This window comes from Parasteatoda tepidariorum, chromosome 10 (genome assembly GCF_982258835.1).
Source record: "Parasteatoda tepidariorum strain Cologne lab strain chromosome 10, Ptep-v5.0, whole genome shotgun sequence".
Classification (NCBI taxonomy): domain Eukaryota; kingdom Metazoa; phylum Arthropoda; class Arachnida; order Araneae; family Theridiidae; genus Parasteatoda; species Parasteatoda tepidariorum.
The window spans coordinates 59532305-59548939 of record NC_141764.1 but is presented as its reverse complement, the minus strand read 5'-3'; the positions used below and the strand labels follow the sequence as shown (position 1 = coordinate 59548939).

Genomic DNA, 16635 nt, shown 5'->3' with positions numbered 1-16635 from the left:
TACCCAATGTTTTTATGTCTAGTGCAATAAAATTGATTGACGAATGAATTTATTTATTTTGAATAGTTTAAAACATACATACAGCCACATATTTAGCCAACACATTTTTTACACCAATAGATATTTTCTGTTTCCCATCACTGACCCATCTGTCAAAAAGTTCAAGCTATGTTGTACAAGGTATAGCTATCCGCATGCGGCAAACTAAAGCTAATATAATAAGCGTAGGTATTGTAGTAAGTCATTATCATCAGATTTTTCAAAATTAATGTTTTTCGGTAATAATGTATCGGTTATCATTTGGTAATCTGGCAGGAACTAGGGGGCCCCATTCGATCGCGGGGCGCTGGGCACGTGCCCATAGTGCCCAGTGGGGAAGAGGGGCCTGATTGGGTCTTCAAAATAGGCTATGCCTTCATTGTACGCCCATATTTTAGATTTACGATACTCCTAGCGCCATCTATACTTTTTTTCGGAAACTATTTGCTAGTAAAGCCATCCGAATATCAACTATACGTGTATATATAATTTTTTTTTCGGATTTCGCCCCCCCCCATATATACGTCCCTGGGAGAGGAGTTTGATTAGACTGGGAGGGAAATTGAGTTGTATTAGTTTATATATTGTTCCAGTGTGCCAGACTTTATCAAATGGTTTAGAGATATCTATTGAAAACTATTGATTCTTTATTACTCTACCAGAGTAGTCAATTATGCGTAGAAGCTGCATAGTTGTGTCCAGTTTTTCTCTAAATCCGTATTGTTCATCTGGTAGGGCTGTTAAAAGTGGTTTTATTCTATTGTAGAGGATTTTTTCGTAGATTTTTCCTATTATATTAAGTAAACTGATTGGTCTATAGCTCTCTGGGCAACTTGGATTTTTATTTTTCTGACTGATGCATTTTTCCATATGTTTGGGCAGTAGTTTAGAATTAGGCAGCTATTGATTATATGTGAGATTTTTTGTATGTAGTTAAGTGGTAGCAGTTTTATCATTAAGTTTCTGATGCCATCTTCGCCTGGTGCCTTTTTATTTTTTAACTTTCGGATTATGTTGTAAATTGCTTCGTTATCTGTTGGTTCAATGATTTCACTAGTGACTGGCCCAGTATAGCCACTTCTGGCTCTTGTGCCAATAAACTTTAACTAACCAACCAATCAATGATTTCAGTAGTTGGATGATCTAAGTGAAATTTGTTAACTGCTTCTGTTACTGTATTGTGATGATTTAAATCTGAGTTGGGGTTTAAGAAAAATTGATTTTGTAGGGAGTCTGCAAAAATTTTTGCTTTTTCATGTGTTGAGTATATTAAGCCAGATGGCCTTTTGATGGGTCTGTAGATTTGCGTTTCTGTTCTAAGAGTTTTAGCCATCTTCCAAATTGAGTTGTCTGAAGTGCAGAGGGTGACTTTGTTTTGCCAAAGAAGATTTTTATATTTTTTGCTCTGTTTTTTGATTTGTTTGTTGAGTTGCTTGATTTCATTTGAATATGCTGGTTCAGCTGTTCTTAGGTAAAATTTTCTGTAGTGGTTTCTTTGACGGATAATGAATTTTATTTCTGGCGGAAGTTTGTATTGGTAGGCTACTCTTTTGATTTCTATTGTTGCTCTTTTGTATGCTTCTGTAATTTCTAGTTGAAGTTGCTGGATGTAATTTTCTATGATTAACTCGTCTTCAAGAGCTGGTAGATTGCTATTGCTTATGGTCAGGATATTTTGATACAGGTTCCAGTCTGTTTTTTGCTTGGGCTTTTCAAAGTGCTGAGTAGGTATTCCAATAGATATTTGAACAGGCAGATGATCAGAGGACAATTGATTGTGGGTACAGGGGACTATGGGGACTTGGATGTTTGATATTGCAAAATCTAGGATGTCACAGCTGTGGTTTTGTCTGTTTGGTATATAGGTTGGAGCAATAACTGTAAGTTGATATATTGTTAGAAGATTTCTTAGTAGAGTTCCTGTATAGTTTGTATTGTTACATCCCCATATGGTGTGTTTGCTGTTAAAATCACCTCTTATTATTGTTGGTATATTTGCTGGAAATAATATCTTCATGTCTTCATCTGTTAGCTTGTTTTGAGGTGAATTGTATATACCAGTTATTTTAATATCTTGGTTCTGATGGTTAAGTAATATTGAGATTTGTTCATATCCTCTGTCATTTGAAAGGTTATATGTTGTTGTTGTAAGACTATTTTTGGTTAGCAGCGCAACTCCGTTTCCTCTGTAGTTCCGGTCATATCTGTACGTCCTGTAGGTGGCAATGGTGAGATTTTGAGTTGGGTTGAGATGGGTTTCTGTTATTATTATAATATCTTGGTTTTGGTCAAGTATAAAATTAAATTCATGCTGCTTGTCAGTTCCATTGGCATTCCATAGAATAATGTTGAGTATGAGTTTGATTGTGATTTTAATATTCATCATCTTCTGGTTCTTGTTGATTTTGGTTGACTGCTTTTTGAATTGTTTTAAATAGATTAAACCCCTCGTTATTCTGTAAGAAGTTTGCAAAGAGCTTAAGTTCTGTCATTAGAGATTTGGCTTCCTTCACGGTTTCTGTGTCAAGTATTGTATTACTGTTTTTTTTCCATTATTTGCTTTTAGTTTGTTTGCATAGGAGCTGAATTGATCGCTGCTAAGAGCGAAAATAGGTTGATGACTGTTTCTATTCGTTATATGGTTGACTGGATGCTTTGCACATTGTTTATAGTTTGCTGGGTGCGGTCCTCCTCAATTTGCACAGGTTGCTGGAGTTTCTCTGGTTTTGGTGCAGTGATAGGTGAGGTGTTCCTGTTCGCATTTTAAACATTTGGGTGTGTGCCGATAGGATGCCTGCACATGGTTAAGCTGCTGGCATCTGTGGCTCTGTGTGTAGTCTTTTCGCCCTCTAACTCGTCACGGAAACAACGAGGTCCATAAATCTAGTCATATGGAAGATGCCTTTGTTTTCTTCTGCTTTATCAAGTGTAACCATGCGATGTGATTTATTATTCCCTAATCAGTGTATTTTTTCATCTGTTTTACATCTTTTGCATAATATCCGCAGTCTTGAAGATTGAATCGTACTTGTTCTGATGTGATTTCTGTAGGAATGCTTTTGATGACTACTTTTAATTACTTTTCTGTAATTAGTTGAAATGTATGATATTTTACTTCAAGCTGGTCTAGATTTTTTATTACGCGGCGTCTCATGTCTATTTCAAAAAACTGTAATTTTAATGTGTCGCCTGTGTATTTATCTTCAAATCCTCTAACTTTTTCTTTTTGAAGTGTTCTTTTAAGCTGCAACCATGCTACGTTATTATCTTTAATGATTTTTGGTGGAATCCAGGTTCTGCTGCGTCTTTGAAACTGATCTCCATCGTCCTTTGACATCGTCATCTTCCATTTTATCGTTATCGGTGACGTCTTTTTCTTGATTTATGTTGCTTCTCCCAGGTCCGCTGTTGGAAAGCGTTTCCTTTCTCAAACGTTCCTGTGGGTGGGCACTTGTTGTTGGCTGCTGTATAATGCCTCCATCTGTTGTTTTTGCTGGTATTGATGTGTTTTTCTGTATTGTAAGTTTTTTGTTGATTACGGGCTCTTCCTCTTCCGTGCTGGACGATCTATTTCTTTTTTGAACAGCTGGTTGCTTTTCTTTTTGTCGATTGTTGTTGTTTGATTGTTGCTGATCTGTTTTATTCTTTGTTGATGACTTTTTCTTTCTATTTCTCCTCGGCGATGTAGTTATTTCCACTGCCGGAGTATCAGGGATTGTTATCGGTGTTTCAACATTCTGTTTACTGATTCTTTGTAGATGTCTATTTTCTTTTTTTAATTCGTCATTTTCAGCTTGGAGTTTATCCATACTTTGTTGCAATGTGGTCATCTTAGTTTCAAATATTGTTTTGATGTCATTTAATTGCTGAGATAGCGATTTATTGAGTTCGGTTTAATATTACAGTTGTTGTTTTAGTAAATCCCTGGTGTCCATTACCCAGCTGGGAACAGTACTTTCACTGATTTTGATAGTATTGGACATTATAATGTTATTGTAAGCACAGAGATAATTATAAAGTTTATGAAATGCAGTTTATCTGCACTTACTTGAAATAAATGCAGCTACCGCTGCTCGAAAATTATATCCAGTAATGTAGAAAATAAAATTGTGGTTCAGCATGCACTTTATGTTGACGAGAAAACAAAATTGTCTTAGTGCAGCTCGCACTGTATTTAGGGAATTAGTTTAGCAGAACTACATGTCTTTGTGTCACTGTTGTAACATAAAACAAAAATAAATCAGTTTAAATAATAGTTCACGGAGATATATTTTCAGTTTCAATTGTTTGTAAGCGTAATCAGCACTTGTCACATCGTCATCAACACAAATTATCAGTACCACTGAGTACTGATGTCTTACTTCTTGACATTATATGATTCTTGGATTAAGATGGTTAGTGCGCGAATGTTATTATCTATATCTTGGTAACTATTGAGAGTTGTGTTATCATTACAATAATTTTGAAGCAAATTGTCAAAGACTAACCAATAAGTGATAAATTTTGTTTTGAATTTGTCTTGTTTTTTGAAAACGGCTTATGCTATTATCGGTAGGTGGTCACTATTTAACTCATTTAGAACTTCAATTGCGAAAGGATATTTAGAGTTTGTAATTAATATATCAATGATATTATGTTTAAATCTATTGTTGGTTGGGATGTACGTTGGTTCTAGAGGCGTGTAGAGTGTGAGTCCATATTTTTGTGCTAAATTAATTAGGTGTCTTCCTGTTTTATTTGTTTTTAAACATCCCCATGTAGTTGTTTTTGCATTTAAGTCACCAATGATTATGCATTCCATTGGGTTACATAGACAGTGGCTGAGTGACGCAGTTGGTTTGTCGTCGGCCTTCTGAGCCCAAGTCTGCGGGTTCGATCCCCGGCCCAGACACAGGATTTTCGGGATGCAGAAAATCCTCAGTGGCCATGTCGTATGATTATGCGGCATGTAAAAGATCCCTGGAGTGCCTTATTGGCTCTTGGCATTTCCGGCAAAATTAAATTCCTAGTGCACTTTAGCATCCGAATAGAGTCTCGGTGCTGCCATCTTGTGTGGCAGAAACTGGACGTCCAAATTAACATGGCCAACTGTATCTCACCCATTGTGGTGATCCTGAAAGAGTGGATACCACCTCTGGAGAACGCACTAGGTCTGCTCATCGGGAAGACTGATTGTGCAGCTCATTGGAAATAAATAAAAAATGATTATGCATTCGAGATGTTAAGGGAAGAAATCTATAATATTTTTCTCTGCAATAATATGGTCAGGTGGGTTATATAGACTTCTAATTTTAATACATCTTATATCTTTAAAATTTATCACCACAGAAATTTCTTCGAATCCGTCTGTGTTTGTTCTGCAATAGAAGGTAGATGAGTAGTTTTTATTTACAAGTAGAGCTACTGCTCCTCCTCTGTGTGGGGTTTGGTCAGCGTCATTTTCTTTCTTTCTTTCTTTATTTGAAACAAATTGGGTGCCTGGGCCGCGCAGCGGCCCCTAACCCATACATCATGAAATATTTACAATGAGTTAAAACATTTTGAGGTATGCAACAATATGGTGGCATGAAGAGAGAAAAAAAAATTTAAAAATATATAAAAAGAGAAATTACAGGGAGTGTTTTTGTTTTTACATAGTTGAATATTATTTTTATAATTATTTATATTGGTTATCACATTTTTATTTTGTTGTATTTGAAGTATTTATTGGTTTTTAAAGTTCTATTGAAAGTTCAAAGTTCTTGATACTGTATTTTCAGGAGGCACTGGATGATGGCCGGCAGGATGTAGGAAGTCAGGATGCAGTGAGGAGTAGTTGATTTTATTCATGATTGATGATTTAATGCATTATGGCTGTTTCGGAAGATATTTTATAAAAGTGATGTCAGTTGGAGTCGAACCAAGGACCTTGGTGGTTGTAGACGGGTGTGCTATTCATGAGGCTATGGCTGTTGGCTTTTATTTACGTTGATAATGATGATATGAGGCATCGGATGTGTAGAAGGCTGCTATTGGTCGGAGATGGCTGTCTTTTTTGTAGTTTTCAAAGGAGAGGATCTGGTTGAAATTTGCTGCTTGACATTTTTCTGCTTTGTGGTAGAAATCGGCATTTAATTTATGGATGAATTCAGAGAGGAGAGGCATTTTGAGATTTTTGTGGATATTTCTGTTTCTAATGAACCAACGTGCGCGAGTGATTTTTCTGAGGATTTTATTTTGACATTGATTTAATTTTTCCATGAGATGGTCAGGTATTGTGGCCCAGGCTGGTGAGGCATAGGTTAAGATTGGTCTGATCATGCTAGTATAAAGGAGTTTTCGGATTTGCAAGGAGATGTTAGGATTTTGTGACAGTGGTTGAATGATATTTGTTGCTGCTGTTGCTTTATCTATAATATATTTGATGTGGTTTGACCAGGAGAGTTTGCTATTTATTTTTAGACCAATATATGTAGCTTGCTTCACTATTGGTATGGGTGTATTGAAAAATTTTGGTATGCAGTTTGGTAGTATTTGTATTCTTCTTTTTTGGATGATTATGATTTGAGATTTATCTGCGTTCATTGCTGTTTTCCACTTCGCGCTCCAGTTTTCTACTTCCTGTAGTTGTTCCTGTAATTTTAAGAGGGCATAGTTGGGATTTCTTGATTTGATAATGATTCCGGTGTCGTCTGCATAGAAGGATGTGATGCTATTGTAATCATCTTTGTTTATTGGGAAGTCATGTGTATATAGGATATAGAGAATCGGACCCAGTATGCTACCCTGAGAGACTCCCGCTGAGATATTTCTTTTTGCTGATTTTAGGTTTTGTAGGCTGACTTGAAAGGTTTTATTGGTGAGGTAGCAGGAAAGTAATTTGATGATTCCGGGTGGGAAGTTGAGCTGCATTAATTTATATATTACGCCAGTATGCCAGACCTTGTCAAAAGCTTTTGATATATCTATCATGAGGAATATTATAGTTTCTTTGTTTATTAGTGCTCTACCTGTATAATCAATTATTCGGAGTAGTTGTTTGGTTGTGTCTAATTTTTCCCGGAATCCATATTGTTCGTCTGGTAGTGCTGATAAGAGAGGTTTTATTCTATTGTAGATAATTTTTTCAAATATTTTACCAATTATGTTTAGGAGACTTATTGGCCGGTAACTCTCAGGGCAGCTTGGGTTTTTGTTTTTCTTTAGGAATAAAATGACTGTTGCGTTTTTCCATATGGTGGGAAAATAGTTGAGTGTGAGGCAGCTGTTTATGATATATGTGATTTTGCTGATATAGTTGGGTGGAAGTAGTTTTATCATTATATTTGTTATTCCATCTTCTCCTGGTACTTTTTTATTTTTTAGTTTTCTGATTATATTGTAGATTTCGTTATTTTCTGTTGGTTCATTAGATTCGGTTGTTGGATGTTCTTCTTGGAATTTATTTACTGCTTCAACTATTATGTTGTGGTGATTCATATCTGAGTTTATGTTTGGTGAAAATTGGTTCTGTAGTGAGTTGGCGAAGATTTCCGCTTTTTCTTTTACATCATATATCAGTTTGGTTGGTCCGCTGATGGGTCTATTGATTTGCGGTTCAGTCCTGAATGATTTTGCAATTTTCCATATTGTGTTGTCAGTAGTACATAGAGAGGCGAGTTTGTTTTTCCATAGTTGGTTTTTGTGATTTTTGCTGAGTTTTTTTATTTGTTTGTTTAGTTGTTTCATTTCATGCTGGTATTCGGGGTTGGCTGTTCTTTGATAGGCTTTTCTGAGTCGGTTCCTTCTTCTGATAATATTCTTTATTTCTGGTGGAAGTTTGTAGTGATGGGCTATTTTATTGATTTCTTTGGTTGCTGTTTTATATGCTTCTATAATTTCTTGCTGCAGTTGTTGGATATATTTTTCTATTGTGAAATCGTCTTCTAGGTTTGGTGGGTTGTTGTTGTTTGCAGTCAGTATGTTTTGGTATTGATTCCAGTCTGTTTTTAGTTTCGTTTTTTCATGGTGCTGTGTTGGTATTCCGACTATGATTTGTACAGGCAGGTGGTCTGAGGATAGCTGGTTGTGTGTGCAGGCAGTTATTGGAACTTGTATATTGGTTATGGCAAAGTCTAGTATATCGCAGTTATGATTTGGTGCTGTTGAAATATATGTAGGGGTGGTTGGTGCAATGACTGTTAGATTATTTTTATAACTTGTTTTCTCAGATGGATTCCTGTATGATTGGTGTTTTTGCATTCCCATATTGTATGTTTGCTATTTAAGTCGCCAGCTACTATTGTGGGTATATTTGGAAGAAAGAGTAGTTTCATATCTTGGTCTGCAAGCTTGTTTTTTGGAGAATTGTAGATGCCTGTAATTTTGATGTCTTTTTTTTTGGTGGTTTAATAGTATTGAGATTTGTTCATAGCCTCTGTCTTTAGTTTCATTGTATGTTGTGGTTGTCAGACTGGTTTTTGTCAGTAGTGCTACGCCTCCTCCTCTATAGTTTCTGTCGCATCTATGTACTCTGTAGTTTGCTATTGATAAGTTAAGGGTTGGATTTAGGTGGGTTTCAATAATGATGATTATGTCTGGATTGTAGTCGAGAATGAAGTTTTTAAATTCATGCTGTTTTGCTGTGATTCCGTTTGCGTTCCAGATTAAAATGTTGAGTATTGATTTTATTGTTATTTTAGTATTCATCCTGCTCTATTTCTTCTTGTTCTTGATTTTGGTTGATGATTTTTTGCATGCTTTTAAATATTTTGAATCCCTCGTCGTTCTGCAAGAAGTTTACAAAGGACCTTAGTTCTGTCATTAATGATTTTGCCTCTTGAATTTCTTCTGTGTTTATGGTTTGGTTTGATTTCAATTTATCTGCATATATGCTAAAATGAGTATTGGTTGGAGCGAATATGGGTTGGTTGTTTCTTCTCTGTGTTGTTTGGTTAATTGGATGTTTAGCACATTGTTTTGAGTTTGCCGGATGCGGTCCTCCACAGTTTGCACATTTTGCAGGTGTTTCCTTCGTTTTTTGGCATAGGTATGTTAGGTGGTCTTGACCGCACTTTAAACATTTTGGTATGTGCCGACAGGATGCCTGCACAGCGTCATTTTAGCTAGAGACATTTACTTCTTAGTTTCAGAAGAATATTTTCCCTAGTGGTAGCAAAGATAATGCATCTGCATTTTAATAAATTAGAATTAAAGGAATTTTGTCTACCACTAAACACTTGCAATTTAAACAAGTAGATATAAGGCTCTTATAAGCAAATGTTTAATTTCTAATAATGTTTAAAAATTATCTGTTTTATTTTAAAATTTTTTACTTTAGTTTACTACCACTGAAAAAAATAATTCGAAACTGTGGAGAATCCGTAGAAGTGGGAGTTTTTGAAAAAGGCTCTTGTGCTAAACTTTTGAGAAAGTTTTATTTTTTTATAAATTTAATTTACCAAAATCATAATAAAATAAATATTTCTCACCAAACAATTTATTTCCTGGTATTAATTGTATCGCATGAAAATGTCTGTTAACATTCTATTGTTGCTTTTAAAAATCAAATTTTTTTTTGCTTCTGCTTAAACTTTTGAGATGGAGCATAACACAAGTTTGTAGCTACTGAAAAATTAGATTAAAGATTATTTGCATTTTTTTTTTAGTTTGATGTCCAACTTTTTTTATTTTTTATCTTGGTACAAGACGCAAGTGTACTGTGTTATTGATGGCACATAAATTTTTTTTTCAATTTATTTATATGATAGGACTGTCTGTCAAAATAACGCTGTGCCACCTTTTTCTGCCCCAACTATGCTTTTATCTGTCTTCAGCCCTATGTCAACATGGCTTCTAGCTATAAAGTCAACTTGCATAACAAGTCGGTTTTTCTGTATTTTAAATAAAAGATATCTTAAACTGTCATTGCTATGTCCTTAAGCATCTTTAAAATGTTTTTAAAAATACCTTGATAATGGAATTTTTATTGCTCAACCTATTTAGGGCTTAACTATAACAAATAAAATTAGCCAATATTTATTTTGAATATGATCGAAAAGTTTTTTATAGATCACTCAGAAAAATAATTATCTATAAAACACGGTTTTGCACATCGAATATATTATTAATAGTTATAAAAAGTTAAAAGTAGCAATGAAAATTTAATTTCATATAGTAATTTCATTACTATATCCTTAAGCATCTTTAAAATGTTTTTGAAAATACCTTGATAATGGAATTTTTATTGCTCAACCTAGGGCTTAACTATAACAAACAAAATTAGCCAATATTTCTTTTGAATATGATTGGAAAAATTTTTATAGATCACTCAGAAAAATAATTATCTATAAAACACGGTTTTGCACATTGAATATATTATTTATAGATATAAAAAGTTAAAAGTAACAATGAAAATTTAATTTCATATAGAATTCGGAATTTATTTTGCATATATTTAGGACTTTCAGTAGAATTTTTCTAATGTTGAATAGGTTGATAATGTCTAAGTTCTTAATGTAATAATTGTTTTCGTTTTTTTTTTTTAAAACTTTGTAGAAATACTTTTAATGAAATTTACTGCTGTGCAACTAAGCTGTCAGCGTCTCGGGAAAATGAAAAAATTGGTTGTAATGTTTTCAAAATGACGTATGAAAACTTTTTACTCATTATTTTCCAATCTTAAAAATTTTGAAAATAGAAATCCTTGGCAGAGATTTTCTAACAGAAATATTTTTTGCATAATTGTCAAGGAAAAGCTATGAGATATCTTTTAGAAACTTGGATACTAGTTTTTAGTTTTCCCGGGAAGCTGGTCAGCTTAATGATGCTTAATATAACAGTAAAAATAATATTTTAAAATTGATTTCTTTGAAATATGGAATTCTAAATACTTCTTTATGAAAAATACTCTAAGTTTGATTGCGGTCTTCAGTGATTATTATTACTTTAAATGTTTTTCTATAAAACTTTGTGGACAAAGTTATATGCATCACTTGATATATTTACTATAACTGAAACAAAAATTAAAATATTAGGTTAGCAAAAAAGTAATTTCTGTTTAATTAGTGTTTAGTAAAATTTAATTTTGTTACACAAAAAATGAACTTAACTGTACAGTGAACAGTAAAATCCATTAAGTTCCATGACCTTTTATCATCTTTCTTGTAACGTTCCTTTCACAATTCATTATATTTTAATAACGTGTCCTTGTTTTAACAAACATCATTTAACATTGTTTAAGAGTTCTATTTTATGCATGCAAGATTTGTTGGACGACATTCATCATCCTAACATTTTTGCGTATTTGCGTGCTATTGGTATTTTTAACTGTATATAAATCTTTTAACACATCTACAATTTTATACACTTTTATAGACATCTTATCACCTTCGTACCATTTTACTTAACGCGTTTTATGTTGTACTCGTACTTTTTATCTGGTTTTATTCACTTACTAGTACTGTTTTATCAGTTATAATTGTGCTACAATTAAAATTTCGTATGCACTTAGGCTTTGAACTGTTTGACCGTATTGTTTGGGCGCAGCATTTCCCCATTTGGAGATTGTGCCACTGAACTCTACACTCAATCAATCATCTTTCTTGTACTTTCATGATTCCGAGCTCCAACCAAGTGCGATTTAAGATTATCGTTATTACCTAAATTTTTACTATTTAAAAAGTTTTGTAAACTTCGAAATCAATAATAAACTGATGGTGTAAGGTATGGGCTACATGGAGGGCACGACATCACTTCTTAACCAAGCTCCAATAATTTCGTGATTTTTTTTTTTTTTTTAATTCGAGCGAAAACAGCCCAGTATCGAGCTTTAAGTCCAAGGTGTCTTATATGATTTTCAATTGTTGTATGCGATACATTTAACTGTTTTACGATCACTGGCTCAGTTATATTGCTCATGGGTTGCAATAGCGGCACAACTAAAAAAAAAATAATGTTTTGAGATAAGTGGGTTTAAAGTTTTCATTGCTACGGAAAATGCATAAGAAATGCTTTAATTTGCTAAAACGAATATTACCTTCAAGTTAAATTTTGAGTTGTGCCACTATTGCAGCCCATAAGCGATTTGACGATTCCATTTAATAAAAACTTTCATTTTTTCATCACCATCTTTAGAAGTACACCAGAGCGTTGGTTATCTTTCAGTGAAAACTGAACTTCACACATCTCTTTGTAGGCGTCTGCCACCTTCTTGCCTTTTTGAAAAAAAAATGAAATGTGTCGATGTCGTAATAATTATTGTTGCGCTCAGTTTTAAAATTGACAGTCCAGTGTAAAAAGTTTAGATTTCAAACAACATTTATTTGGTAACTTTAATCTATCATTACTTTCATTAATGTGAGATGATCCTCATTCCAACATTTTCTTTTATCTCAAGGACATAGGTTTCTATTCATCAATCTAGTTTTTCAACTGCATTTAAATTGTAATTTATAAAGCTAGTTGTAGGTGTGATATAGCCACAATGGGTAGACTATATTTGAGGGTGCCCCTTTAATCTCGGCAAGTTGTGATCGCGGTTGATCGTCAAGCTGGGCAATGTTGAAACCCAATCGTGATTCTGATTGGTTTAGATTTTAGCGTTATTTTTAAATGTTCAACAGTAACGTAATTTCAAAGGTCCATTAGTACTACGTTGGATACCGGCTGGTAAGGTTACTTTTGCATCTGGTCAATAAGATCGAAGGTGTGTGGGCAGTCATAAAAAGGGACTTTAGAAAAAAATGTCATCGCCTGTCCGGTACCACAGACGATATTTTGTGATCCGCTCAAACAGGAATGGCGCCAAACATAAGTCGCGAATTTCGCCAAGGGGGGACTCTCAAGTATATTTTTACCGCCCCAATTGGCTCTTGCGCCAATAGTTCAGGAGAGTGTTGACGCACCTACTTTGGATCAGTACTCTGTATTGTACCTTGTATCTGTCCAAGGTATGCACAACAGGTTCGGTTAGCACAAATATATATTACCCTGTGGATTAAATCGCTACTGTAAATATTTTCATGTTTTTAGTAAAGCTGTTAAATTTTGAAATATTCCACTAATATATTCTTTGGTATTTACGTTTATTAACTTGTTTTTTTCTTCCTTTTTTAATACTGACTACACGAAAAATAAGTTTTAATTGCACCAATTGCCGAATACAATCAACTAACTAGTTTTGGAAAAAAGATTTCCAAATCAGTGTTAGCTAAGGTACAATACCATACTGTACTTGGGCTTTTTTTTTTTATAAAGGATTTTTTTCTTGAACGTTAGAAGACTATTCGTTCATAAAAAATTACTTTAATAAACAATGTAAAGTAAACAAAAGTAAAACGCATTTCTCTTGAAATTTCTTTGTTATTTGAATAATTGTGAAAAATTCGTCTGAGGTCGTTCTGCCCTGTGGATTGTTCTGGATAATGCTTAAGTGAACTTTTTTTTTCAAAGGTTGAGATATAATAGTTAAGTAAAGTGGTTGTAAATCTCTTCAATGCATAACAAATGTTGTTTAATAATCTTACCACGAATTTTAATAATGGCAAGTGTACTATAATCAAAATAAAAATGAAAATAATATTTGAAACTTGATTGATTTTCTTAAACTAATTTTTAAAAAAAAATCTAAGTCAATTTACTCTATAGTGGTTTAAATTCTTCAAATGTAATTGTGTCCCAACATTGTTTCAAAGTTGTATGTGCTAATAATTTGAAATTGTCTAAATAGTTTTTAGTTAAATTTTGTCGAAACACTGCTCACTGTATTCTACATACAAGTACAACTAAAATCAAAGGATTTTTATATTTAGATTTCTTTTGAATTCGCATAAAACTCAAACTCTGAGTAGGAATTCAAAATTATGACTTCTTCATGAATTAGCCCTTTTTTAAAAATGCCTTTTTTTTTTAAAAAAATGTTGAAATTTTAAATAATTTTTTTTTGTGGTTAATTTTTTATTATTACACTTATATTCTTAAACTGACGTAAAGATGAAACGATTGCTTTGAATTTTTTTTTTTTTACATTCGTATGAAATCAAGGAAAAATGAAACAAATTTATTTGTATCTACCATTTCTGACATTATGAGTGTCACATTGGCAACTAAATTTTATATGTAAATCATAATATAACAACATTAAAACAACAATAGTAGAAGAACATTTAAAAATCTGATGTCTTGAGAATTCGTAAGGAACAAGAAAAAAAATTAAACTTATATTTGTGACGTTATTAGCGTTACACGTAGCAACTAAGTTTTATTGGTGTTAACTATGAAGCAGGAAAAACATAAAAAATGCATTTCTTTCGAACTAGTATGGAATTAAAGAGGGCGGGAGAAATAAATAAATTGGTGTCTACAATTTAGAGTTTAGGAGTGTCACATTTAGCAACTTAATTTACGAAATTCATAACATAACAGCAATAAAAATTATGATGAATATTTAAATTCTTGGTTTCTTCTGAATTCGTATGGAATCAAGGGAAAATGAAACAAATTTATTTTTGTCTACCATTTCGACGTTATGAGTGTCACAATTAGCAACTGAATTTTATAAGTAGTTGATAATATAACAGCAATAATACATCTGTACAGCGTGTAACAAAAATGCAACAAGAAGCTCATACAGAACACATAATATGCACACGTACACATTCATAAGTTTACATATGTTAAAAATACAGAAATAAAATGTATTTTTACAAGTACTGAAATAGTCATAGGGTAGTTCTCTAATTTATTTGGGGTTATCATTATACTTGTTAACTCTCGCACCATTGTATTGAAATAAAATAAAAGATAGTTCTTGAAATAACAAAATAAATCAAATGGACATAAAATGGCATAAATAGATGTGATTTGTAGTGGAAGTTGGAGTCCTGGCTTTCATTGTACCTCGCACATCAGTAGGCTGTCACAAAATATACATCCTGCAAAAAGAATAATTTAGTATTAGTGTAACATGAAAAAATGTCTTTAGCTCTAACCTTAGTTATGATTAGAGCCCGGATTTTGATGACCTAAAAAGTCTCAACTAATGCCCTTAAAAAGGGCAAAAAATGCCCTTAAAAATTCAAAAATTGCGCAAAAAATGCCTTAAATAAAGTAAAAATATTGAATTAAAAAAATGTTTTGCTCTTTAAAATTATTATGAGTCATTTAAAAAATATAAAGCAATGCAATACTTGTTCTACGCACATTAAAATTTGAAAAATTTGTTTTATATCCTAAAATAACAAAAAAAGGAAAATATATTGACACCAAAATATTTTTATTTTGTATAGAAACTTTAATGGATATAACAACTTCCATCTCATAATATTACTAAATATCAGAATTACATTGGATTATGAAATGTTTTTTGATAATTTCAAATGTAAACGAGCGTCTCTTGTCTGAAAGTAAATTTTCATTCCTGCAGAAACTTCTTTCAACGTCTACTGATGTTTTAAGTGCGTACTTGAAAAAGACGGTCTCACTTACTGACAATTTTTCGTCAATTTGAAAAGATTTTGCTTCACCTGTTAATATTCTATAGATTTTCTTCATTGTTTGGAAGCCAGTGTAATAATGAAAATTGATGAAAAATAATAAAAAATTGGAAAAATTTAACAAAAAACCTTAAAAAATGCATTAAAATGCAAAATACGCCCCAAAATTTAAAGAAAAATGCCCTATAAATCTAAAAAATGCTCTAAAAGACAAAAAATGTCCAAAAATGCAAAAAATGCAAATGTCATCAAAATCCGGGCCTTAGTTATGATACAACCTCTTTTTGAAAATTTATTATTACATTTATTGAAAACTTGAACTGCGCTCTATAAAACTCGCGTTTTACAAAATAATTAAATTGAACTCATACGAAATAAAATATTTTTACAAAATTCTAAAGCCTAATTATGCCTTTCTTTATAAAACGTTAAGCGTCATTGTTTGATACGCTTACTGCTTTACCAATATTAGACGCTTTAAATAGTAATATTCGGAACAAATCCCATTAACACATTAGACACCGAGTTTACCATTTTGGGAACAATTCCTTCTAATTATTTTCAAACGTTTCTTCCATATATACACAACACACTTTTCCTCTGTATGAAATGTTCGTAGTTTTAAACCTCATTGAACTAACTTTGCAAATTTTATTATATTAGAGATTTTCTCTCATTACATTTATACTCTATAAAAACTGAGAAAATATCAGTTCAACTTTGAATAATAATATTGGTACATTGAACCTTAATATCGTGCTAAGTTGCTGGAACTTTAAGGATAATGTAGTTAAATTTGCCACCGTATTAAAGTTGCATCAAATTTTAATGATATTATGGTTCAATGTGAAACGAATTTGTAACAGTATACACCATGGCGTCAAATAGTTTTCTTTTACTACTAGTGATTAAAGCGACTGTCTTTTGATTTATTCGAAAAATAAGGTATTTCTGTGAATTTAAACAAGATGCGGATTGACTTTGACAACGATTGATCAAATTTGGAAAATGTTTCTTTTTCCGTTCTTCATTAAATTTTTTTACTCGATTTAGTATATGTGTTACCAGCGATAGAAGGAATAGTAGATGGAAATAGTAACAAAAGTAAGCTTTCAAGGAATACATAGTAATGCTCTGTCCGTGC

At 32.7% G+C, this 16635-nt stretch overlaps 1 protein-coding gene across 1 annotated transcript in view; it reads right to left on the bottom strand.

Moving 5' to 3' along the window:
• Positions 1 to 14035: 14035 nt before the first annotated feature.
• LOC107455101 (uncharacterized) overlaps positions 14036 to 16635 on the bottom strand; it is a 139119-nt gene continuing 136519 nt past the window's right edge. Inside the window, exon 4 of the mRNA XM_071183988.2 lies at positions 14036 to 14930. The gene's annotated coding sequence lies outside the window, so the exon portion shown is untranslated. The remainder of the gene's footprint in view (positions 14931 to 16635) is intronic.